This window comes from Hyaena hyaena, unplaced genomic scaffold (genome assembly GCF_003009895.1).
Source record: "Hyaena hyaena isolate Hyena2069 unplaced genomic scaffold, ASM300989v1 scaffold_604, whole genome shotgun sequence".
NCBI classification, from domain to species: Eukaryota; Metazoa; Chordata; class Mammalia; order Carnivora; family Hyaenidae; genus Hyaena; species Hyaena hyaena.
The window spans coordinates 336539-347769 of record NW_024081236.1 but is presented as its reverse complement, the minus strand read 5'-3'; positions in this window follow the sequence as shown (position 1 = coordinate 347769).

The window sequence follows — 11231 nt, the reverse complement described above, 5'->3', positions numbered from 1 at the left end:
AGGGATTGCTGTTGTTCCCAAGAAGGACCAAGATAGAGAAGTTAAACAACATGAAGATACATGACCATTCTTCCTGAAAACCTTGAGTTTTATTTTCCGGAGTTCCCAGCTATTCCTTTCTGCTCTGTTTATCTCATCTCTGGGGAACCTTCCCAAATACCTCAGGTATTACAGCTACGTGTAAAAAATAATCCCTCTCCACTATTAAATTCTGCTTTGGGGAAATGCTATGTTTAAAGACACTCACATTGAGGTATAACTGATCAAAACTGGTGCAAACAGTATTCCAACAGGTGGAAAAGCTTTGTAAAGCTGAGGTATAAAGCTCTAATGGGGGGTTTCAGATAGGAACCATTAGGTAGGACTGATTTGTGGTACATGTATTTGAAATCCCACTAGTGTTTGCATGTTCTCTTGTCCCCCATGATAGACTAGCTCTCTTCCCAGTTCCTGAGAGGCCCATTTTAAATTTGAATGGGGTAAGTGAGTTCAACCATAACAGCCCCTCAAGGCATGTTCTCGGATTTAAAAACTTTTCCTGGTTAAGAATAGGGTCCCAGGAACTGAAGACTATTGGATGCAAAGCATGCCTAGACACAATTAGGGAGGAGAAAATTGGAAAATTAAGCAAAATGGTGATAGAACTCAGCAAGACATTACTGATTACTGATATAATTAAAAGAAACAGGAGGGAAGGAGTTGAAAAGGGAAACTGCTGGGAAGTGACATAGCTGCTGGTTTTGACAAAAATGATTCAATCCAACAAGCCAACTCTACTGTCACTGATTTGGAATCTCCAGCCACAGCCCATAGAGTGATTTATCAAGAAGAAAGATATCCAACTGGACTCACAGGATGTGTGGAGACCAAAAAGAATGGGTGATAAGATCAGTTTGTATCCAGGTGTTCCAAAAGTCACATACAAGTCAGGGGTCAAGTTGAGGGCAGATTCTAAACCCAAAAGGGGTCTGAGGCACTGAACTATTTGCTATCATGGTAATTTACAGGGATAAAGCTAACTTACTGTTCTCTCCCCTTCAGATCAGGGAAGATGACTTCCATTTGAGACCAATAGCCTTTAAGGTTTTTGTTTTTGTTTTTGTTTTTGTTTTGAGGTAATATCACTATTGTTCCTGTGATGTCAGTGGAGCAGTAGCTGAAGATGCAAATGACCAAATGAACATAATAACTATTGGTTATTGGAAGATAAGGAAGATAGAAGAGTCCCTGAAACTCACTGGCCGTAACTAACAATGCAAATAGCAAACTAAATTCAATTTACTTAGTATTTTTGAGTGTCTACCTAGAGCCATCCACTATCATAGAAATATAAAGATGGGCACACAAAAAATCAGAAAAACTGATACATGGTTAACTCCTTCTATTTCATTCTAATATAAGTTTTCAGAGGAGATTTAAATACAGCATTACAGGAAGACACAGGATGGGTTACTTTTGAGGAATGGGGATGAATAAGAGTTTCAGCAGAGTGACTAAAAAGATGAGAGCGAGTATAAGCCACATACCATTCTCATTTGTTCAGGAGAGCTCCATTATACTTCTCACCCTTCTACCTCCTCTCTTTTATTAAAAAAGCTATGGACCAAAATCTTACATTAAAAGAGGGTGTGCATTATGAAAAAAAGGACAGACTATGAAATGTTCTAATTGGTGTAATTTCTCTTCATTTTTTATCAAATAGAAGGAAAAAACATGGAGTGTCTGGGTGGCTCAATCAGTTAAGCATCTGACTCTTGATTTTGGTTCCACTTGTGATATCAAGATCTGTGTGTCTGAACCCAGCTTGGGCTCTCTGCTGACAGGAGGAAGCCTGCTTGGAATTCTCTTTCCCTCTCTCTCTCTGTTCCTCCCCCACTCACATGCTCATGTGCAACCTCTATCTCAAAATAAATAAACATTTTTAAAAAGAAGGAAGGGACACCTGCGTGACTCAGTTAGGTGTCTGACTCTTGATCTGAGCTCAGGCCATGGTCTCATCGTATGTATGATTGAGCCCCATGTCAGGCTTCTCACTGACAGTGTGGAGCCTCTTTGGGATTTTCTCTCTCCCTTTCTTTCTTCCACTCCTCTTCTCTCTTTCTCTTTCTCCAAATAAATAAATAAAGGTTAATAAGAAAAAGGCAGAAACATTAGAAATTTAGTATTTGTTTACTTTTTTATCTAAAGAAGGCATTTTACATCAAGACTGCATCAATCTAAAGATTCTTCAATTCCACAATACAGTGCCTTTGGGTGAAGCAACTGTGATTTTGAAAGGACCTGAATGATTAGCACAACCCTGGACTTCAGAGGCTGTGTTTTCTGAAAACAAAAGCAAACAAATAAATAAATAAAAAGAAAACTGAGCAGAGTGCCTCTAAACTGCTGCTCAGCATGTTCAGCCTGCTTACCTAGCCAAGCATTCCTTGGATCAGGCCCCCTATTGGTTTTATTTAACGAGAGAAGTACTTCTATTCAGTTTGGTATGCCTTTAGTGATTGTTGGTTTAAGGGGAATTCAACAGAACCAGCAGGACAGACTGCTCACAGTTCTGATTCAATGTTCTAAGATTAAAGAGTTAATACTGAAAAAACAATGTCTTCAGGGGAAAAAAAAATCCACTGTGGCTGTCCAAACTGACAGCTGTCTATTTCTTCTATTTCTTAAACTGCTTCATTTAAAGGGAAAATATTTATGGACATTATTAAGGACTTTGTTTATAATAAAAGTATAATTTATAGAAATGAGTATATATGTGTGTATGTATACATTTATATGTATACATATATTAAAGCTAGATCAGTTTTTATTTTGAAAAAACGGCAAAATTAATTCTATCATAACTGTAATTACTAGGGATTAAAAAAAAACAGTCTTTCTACAGTTCCCCTTTAATATTCTCCTTTCCTTTAACTGCTTCATTCTCCTTTCTTTTAGATACTCCATGTAATTCTAATCACCCTATTTACCTCATTGATGAATGAAGGACCCTCCACCAGAACAACATGAGATGGATTAACATATGACACCCAACACTGGACAGATGAGAGTCCTGCAGTTTATGATCACTAACATTTACGGCCTGAGACAGGAAAACACTGCGCTCCCACAGAGGATAGAGGGTCTGCAGAAATCAGGGAATGGAGCACTTGGCTAGCTGACAGCTGGATAAGAAGTCTTTCCCACTGGGCGAGGGTGATATCTGGTGAGTGCAGGGAAACTCAAGGCTAAGAGTTTTGTGACCTCATGATACCCAAAGATTTCAAGACAATACATGGAATTTTTAAGTCATGCAACACACATGTTGACATGTGTCCTTTGACTATTCATGGTTCTCAGGCATTGTACATCCTAAGCTGGACCTTCCAAGACAACGGGTTATGCTCTGATACCAAAGTTTTATCACTTGTAAAACTAAATTCTCCTTCATTTTGAAGGGAAAATGTATAAAAAATTAATTCTCATGAAGGCAATAGTTTGCTACCCTACCTATGCAATCTATAAGGGAAAAACTTATAGTGTTTTAAAATAATACATATATCCTGGCATTCCCACTCCAGAAATTCTGATAGAATTGAGGTGTACCCACAGTTATGCCTCAACATTGTAAGGACACAAGTCTAAACCAAACTGACTCTATAACAGGCTTTAAGTTTCCCCTCTAAACTAGAAGGCCTAAGTTTCAGCTTCCCCAAAACTATCAGGCAGTTACACATTCCCCAAGGCAGGAGAAACCACCCTTGCAACACCCAATCAGGAAAGGCCAGCGACCAACCTCCACATTACTAAGGGAGAGGCCTATAGATAGAAACTATAGATAGGACCCTGTTACCTAATGTTAAAGTTAACCCGTTAGTCGCCTAACAAGACTCTAGGCTCGCTTTGTTATTGGTTGAATTTAAAGGTACTCTAAATGTTGTAATTGGATCCTGCCAAAAGTAACGAATACTCTAGACAATGTGTATGGTTAAACCCGCTGTCAATGATGTTATAATTATGTATAATTATGATTGGATCACTGTTTCCATGCCACAACTTCTGTAATTCCCCCGTCACAAACCCCATAAAAACCCTACTCCTCCATTGTTCGGGGCTCTCAGCATGGATCCACTGCATTGGTGAGGTCTGGGAGCCTGAGATTAAGCCCGAATAAACGCCCTTTGCTTTTGCATACGTGATTCGGACTCCTTGGTGGTCTTGGGATTTTGGGGAGATCGCGATCTGGGCATAACAAACATAACATCTTTATGCCCCTCTTATAGTAATTTATAGATACAAGAGACAGAAAATTAGTGAAGATATGGTTGAACTGAACACTACCACCAGTCAACTATATCTAATGATATTTATAGAATACTTCTAGCCAGACTAACAAAGAAAACAAGAGAGATGATAAAAATTATTAACATCAGAAACAAATGAGAGGTCATGACTACTGATTCCACAAACACTGAAAGATTAATAACAACTATCTCCCCACAAATTGGATAACATGGATGAATTTCTTGAAAGAAACAATTACCAAAACTTAGCAGTAGCAGCAACAACACCACCACCACTACCAACAACAACAACAAAATACTTGAATACCTCTGAATACCTCTATATCCTTAAAGGAATTGAATCAATAATTAATAACCTTGAAAAAAGGAAACGCTAGTATCAGATTGTTTTATTTGTGAATTCTACCATATATTTTAGGAAGAAATGTTATCAAAATTTCTATATTTTCTCCTATTCCATAAGACAGAAACAGAGAGAACATTTTTTGACTCATTCTATTGAGGTCAGATTTACTGTAATACCAAACCAGTTAAAGATACTTCAAGAAAGGAAAGCTACAAACCAATATCTCCCCAGAACACAGATGCAAGAATCATCAACAAAACATATTGTACCCAAAAATGTATAATTATATGTCGTGACCAGTGAAATTAGCTCCATATAATAATTGCTTCTACATTCAAAGGTTAATTAATTTAATCAATCATATCAGCATGCTAACGATGAAAAATCATTATATCAATTGACGCATAAAAAGCATTCAGCAAAATTTTATACCATTAATGATAAAAACTCTCAGCAACCTAGGAATAGAGGGGCCTTTTGTAACTTGATAACATCTGTAAGAACCCTAAAATAACATATCTGACGACAAAAAACTAGGTGTTTTTCCCCTACAATCGAGAACTAGGTAAGGATGTTCAATTCCACCACTCCTATTTAAACTTGTACTAAAAGTCCTAGCTAGTAAAATAAGAAAAGAGAAGTAAATTAAACATATATAGATTAGTAAGAAAGAAATGTCTTTGTGTATGACATGGTTATCTATACAGAAAATCCCATTTAAAAAATCTCTGGAAAGTAGCAATTTTTAACAAGGTTGCACAATACAATGTTAATACACAAAAGGCAATGGCTTTCCTATGTAAAGGCAATTAACAACTTGCGATAAAATATTTGCAAAACACATATGTGATAAAGTACTTGTGTCCAAAGTATGCAAATATTTCTGAAACTCAGTAACAAAAACACAAGCAACCTGATTTAAAAATAAGCAAATGAGAGAACACTAAGGTAAATTATGAATGTTGGGTGATTATGATCAGTTAACATAGGTTCATCCTTGGTAAATAATATATCATTCTGACAAACAATATTATTAATGGGGGTGGCTATACATATATGATGCCAGGAAATATATGGGAAATCTCTGTACCTTTCTATCACTTCTTTTGTAAACCTAAACCTGCTCTTTTAAAAAAAAAAAAAAAGTATTTTAAAAATGGGCAAAAGATCTGAACAGACACTTTACCAAGGAAGATATACAGTCAATAAGCATTTGGAAAGATGTTCAACTATATACCATTGGTGACTTTCAAATAATGCAACAAGGAGATACCACTACACACATATTAGAATGGCTAACCTTACCCCTCTCAAAAAAGACTATGCTAAATTCTGGTCAGAATTCTGGGCAAGAGAAATTCTTATTCATTGCTGATGGAAATGTATAATAATGCAGTCATTTTGGAAGAGAGTTTGGCAGTTTCCTACCAATGTCTTACCATAAGCTCCAGCAATCGTGTTCTTAGATATTAATTCAATTGAGTTGAAAACTATGTCCACATAAAAACCTGTACATGAATGTTTATATCACATATTCATAACTACATAAAACTGGAAACAACCTAAATACCCTTTAATAGGTTAGTTGACAAACAGTTATATCTACACAATGAAATTTTACCCAGCAATATAAAGAAATGTGCTATCAGGCCACAATCAAACAAACAAAAAAAAAACCCTGGAAGAAACTTAAATGCATATTTTCAAGTGAAAGCAGCAAATCTGAAAAAAGCTACATACTCTCTGATTTCAAGTACATGATATTCTGGAAAAGGCAAGCCTATACAGACAATAAAACATATCAGTGGGTGCCAGGTATTCAGGAGGAGAGGAAAAGAGATGAATGCAAAAAGCACAGAGGACTTGGTGGATGGTGAAAGTGCTGTGTGATACTTTGATAGTGAATACATAACATGTAGTTGTTAAAACCCCAATTCTGTATAATACAAAGAGTCAGCCTTAATGTATACAAATTTTTTTAATGTTTTTCTAAAATTTATTTCTAGGAGACAGAGAGAGACAGCGTGAGCAGGGGACGGTCAGAGCGAGAGCGAGACACAGAATTGGAAACAGGCTCCAGGCTCTGAGCTGGCTGTCAGCACAGAGCCTGATGCGGGACTCGAACCCAAGAACCGTGAGATCATGACCTAAGCGAAAGTCGGACGCTTAACTGACTAAGCCACCCAGGTGCCCCTGTATACAAATTTTTTTTAAAAAATTAGAAGATCAGGGATCCCAGGAAAGAATGTAGACTGTGACAATAGAATCTGACTATAATACACATACATGAAACAACCTTACTGAAGAAGATGTGGAAAAGATACTAACTAAATAATTTTAGAGATGAATGTAACCTGTTAGGCTAAAGGGAAAAGGAGCTAACTGTATATAAGCACTGTACTTTAGCTGATAAACTTTTTCTCATGGGGATACAGGTTAGCAAATGTACTGCTGTACATGTACACTGGAATCAAATAATTAAGGAAATGGATGGCAGATGGTGGGAGTCAGCTTTCTCATGGCTTGAATGGAAATGTAAAGATAAGCAAGTGAAAGTGCTAGAATGATTCCTATGGTAATAAATTAGAATTGGAGATATCAACGGGTAGTAAACACAGCTCTTTGCATCTTCAGCTGGGAGGGCCTAAAAGTGACACCCCACTAGCAATGAGCAAACGTGAAACCTAGACATCCAATGAAAGAAAACACAGTTCCCTGGAGAAATGGCTGATTTTAGGACTGGGGGTAAAAATATACAAGATGGGTCTAGATTATCTTATAGTACCAAAAAGGAAATAACTCCCCACCCTACCCCCACCACCAACATACAATGATGTTGTTACGGGAAAGTAACAGAAGACAGTTAAAAGAGTTCCCAATGTCCAAAGCTGGATCAGTTTGACCAGAAAAATAAAGTAGAATTAAATAATAATCTAAATTATAAAGAGGCATGATTTTATATCAACATAAATGAATAAATCAATAAATAAGGAAGAAGAGACAAAACAACCCTGCAGACAACTTCCAAGTAAATTATACAGATACTGTATTCTAAAGGAGGGGGAGAATAACTACACTCCTTAAATGTGAGCTATGCATAGTGATTTCCTTCCAATGAGTATAGTATAGAAAGGGGGAGGGGATGTAACTTTACAGTAGAGAACCCTGAAAACCATTACTTCAACCAGGTAATCAAGGTCAATATATGTAGATAGTAAACATAATGTGCTATCCCGAAACAGAAAAAAAAAATTATAAACTATGGATTCTATTCAAAAATAATGTATGAATAATAGTTTAATAATTGTAACAAATATACCATACTAAGTTAAAGTATTAATAACACACAAAGTGGTGCACACAATAGGTTGAAGGCTATACATGGGAACTCTACAATCTGCTTAATTTTTCTGCAAATCTAAAACTCTCCTAAAATGTAAAGTCTATTTTTTAAAAATCATCCAATTTTTCTAGAATTTAAAAGGTTAATGGTGTATTAATTCAATAATTGTAGAAATATTTTAGGTGTATATAAAGGGTTAATGAAAAAGAGGATTATACATGCTAGAATTTCAGACTGTTGAAGTTTGGGAAAAATATATTTAGAGGCTTTTATGGGACTTGGACTTGTCCTGAGCTCCTTTTATTTTCACTGTTAATTTAAACTAATTTTATATCCTCACATGATTTTGTCAGTACTAAAAGTCATAATTTAGAGTGACAATTAAATCCTGGGTGACCAAGACATTACATGAAAAAGACTTAAAAAGTGACTCCTGGGGTGTCTGGGTGGCTCAGTCAGTTAAGCATCCAACTCTGATTTCAGCTCAGGTCATGATCTCATGGTCATGACATACAGCCCCACAACAGGGTCTGCACTGGGCATGGGGCCTGCTTAAGACTCTCTCCCACTGTTTGTCTCCCTCTATCTCTGCCCCTTCCCTGTCGCTCTCTCAAAAATGAAATAGCTTTAAAAAAAAAAAGTGATTCCTCGTACATTTCAAACACACAGGGAATCCTAATAAAATAGATTCAGAAAGAGCAACCAAACTTTCCAAACACCTTCCATATATAAAAACTTACCTGAGATGGCAGAAAACCAGTGGTTTGGGGCTATAAAAAATGTGATATTAGCATCTACTTTTCATAATTAAAAAATAGTTTCAAGGAGAGTTTTGAATGAATTTCAGGTATTTTCATTTACTTAAAGATTCATTGTTAGTGAAAGGAAATCCCAGACAACTCTTCTTGGAAAAAAGATAATTATACTATATAATTCCACTGATTCTGTAGTTTAGCTACTGAAGTCATAGAAGAGTATCAGTTCTGTTTATCTTTCCAAAGAACCATCTTTGGTTACATTGACTTTCTCTATTGTATATCTATTTCCTATTCTAATAAGTTACATTCCTGTCTTTATTATTTCCTTACCTCTAATTATCTAGAGTTTGATTTTCTCCTTTTTTTGTTTTCTTACAATGAAATCATAGAGAATTTATTTTAGACTTTTCTTATTTTCTAATATAAATCTTTAAAGCTATAAATTTCTCTTTTTTTTTCACTGCTATAGTTGTACCCTACAAATACAGTGTTTGAAGGCATCTGTGTCCAGGTACTCAGCTGCCTCAGTAAGTTGCTCAATCCTCAGCTGCTGGGAAGGTTGCTGCTAAAGGCTCAGAGCTGCATTGCTCATTGGAAAGAGCCTTCAGCCCAATGGGACTGCTTTGCATTCCCTGAATTTGAGCCCTCTCCCTTGAGGAAGCCTGTACTCTGTGACTGGTTGATGCATGGGTACATAGGCCTAGACCTTCACCTCAATCAGACCAACTCTGTAGTGTCAACCCCATCCCATTGGCTGATGCTGCCCTATGACTGCATCACAATTCAACTTCTTCCACTGAGCAACCTATTTATCTCACACATGGAAGTGTTGTTCCCTAACAATATATCCCAATAAGCCACCTTCACATAAGTCTTAGAATCTTACCTGACCTGTCAGTAAGTCATTCTTCAATAAGAATTCAAATTTTAAAAAGGAAAACATAATGAGAGATCTGATTACAAAAGAGTAGCTCATATCACACTAAATGAAAATAATTACATTACCAAGAAAAACTGCATTATTTCAGAAAAATATAAGATCGATTATCCTATCGACAAGTACCAAGACACATGATCTAATAAGATGATCTAAGGACTCTTAATTGGCATATGTATTGAATATTTATTAGAACATGTTATGTGTATAAAAGACACCATTAGAATAACTACTGTGTATTAAGCAGTGAAGGTGGGCAATTTTCTCCAGAGATACTGTGATAAAATTCAATTTCTTTCTCTGAACAAGCTTCTAGTCTCTGAGTTTATCTGCAGACGTCACTTTATATAAAGCACCCTAAGCATAGAATATTGTCCAAAAGCAGTTCCTCATTTGCAGGAAATTTTCCAGTTTTCCACATGGCTCTTAGGAGACATGGGTCAGCAAGAGTCTGGAGTGTGTGGTCACTTCATGGAACATTCCATAGCAGTGGACAAAGTCACCCTGGCTCCTGTTGGAACTGACAGTTGTGGAGCTTCTGGGCCAGATATCACTTTGCTTGTGGGCTAAGAAATGAAGGCTGGGTGCTGTAGGAAAAAGCCACTCTATATCAGGCTGAGGTTCAGAACACTCTGTAAGTTCTGTCATCATAGAAAAACTGTGTGCCAAAGTGCAATACCACGGTTACTCTGGATATGCATTTAGCCAGAGACGAATGTGGATAATTAGAAAGTTTTTCTTTTATTACCTCACACCTTTGTTTTTGCTCATTTGTCTCTTTTGTGGAACTACTTCTTTCCAAGAGAGTCACTGTCTTGATGATGCTCTTGTTTGTTTCAAAGCCTCTCACCAATAGTCTGGACTTTTCACTTTCTGCTTTTCTCTCAGATGCCAATTCCACTTAATTTATCACAATGATTTGCACTTGTTATATAGAAGTGAAACATTTAGAATCTGAACGTATAAATAGGACCAAGGAATGACTGTTAACCATGTGGTATGAGCGGGACAAATCAGTAAATCCTGCCTTTGCCACCTTTGTTCAGAGAGAAGACAGAATGCAGAAGGACCTGGCACCCATTAATTCTGGGTAGCAAAGAGCAAACTATTTCAGCTAGAGTAGTTTATCTTGAAATTGCAGGCAGGACTTCTCTAGGCAGGGAATAGCCAAGAGTATCTAAGCAACATAATGGGGGAGTGGAGGGTGGTTCAGGAATCAAAGACCTATTGTTCCTAAAGGACAAAGAAGTAACCTTTTGAAGTAATACAAAAGTTAGTTCCTTCATAGAGAATTGCCATATGTTGTCTCAAGGAGAAATTAATGTTTTCCATTATGTAAGACACCTAGGTTATGCCTGATGGGGTTCTAACTGGAAACTTGGCAATGGGTTGTCTGAACTGGAATGAAAAGACCCACGTTCAAATTTAATCATAGGTCTAGAGTAGTATGCCACAAACTCCTGTGGTCAGCTGGTCTAAGGTTAATTTAAGGCACATTTTGTGTTTACAAAACCCATAAATGTATCAAGAGACCAAACCTCTCCTTTGTGAGGTCAGGCTTTAG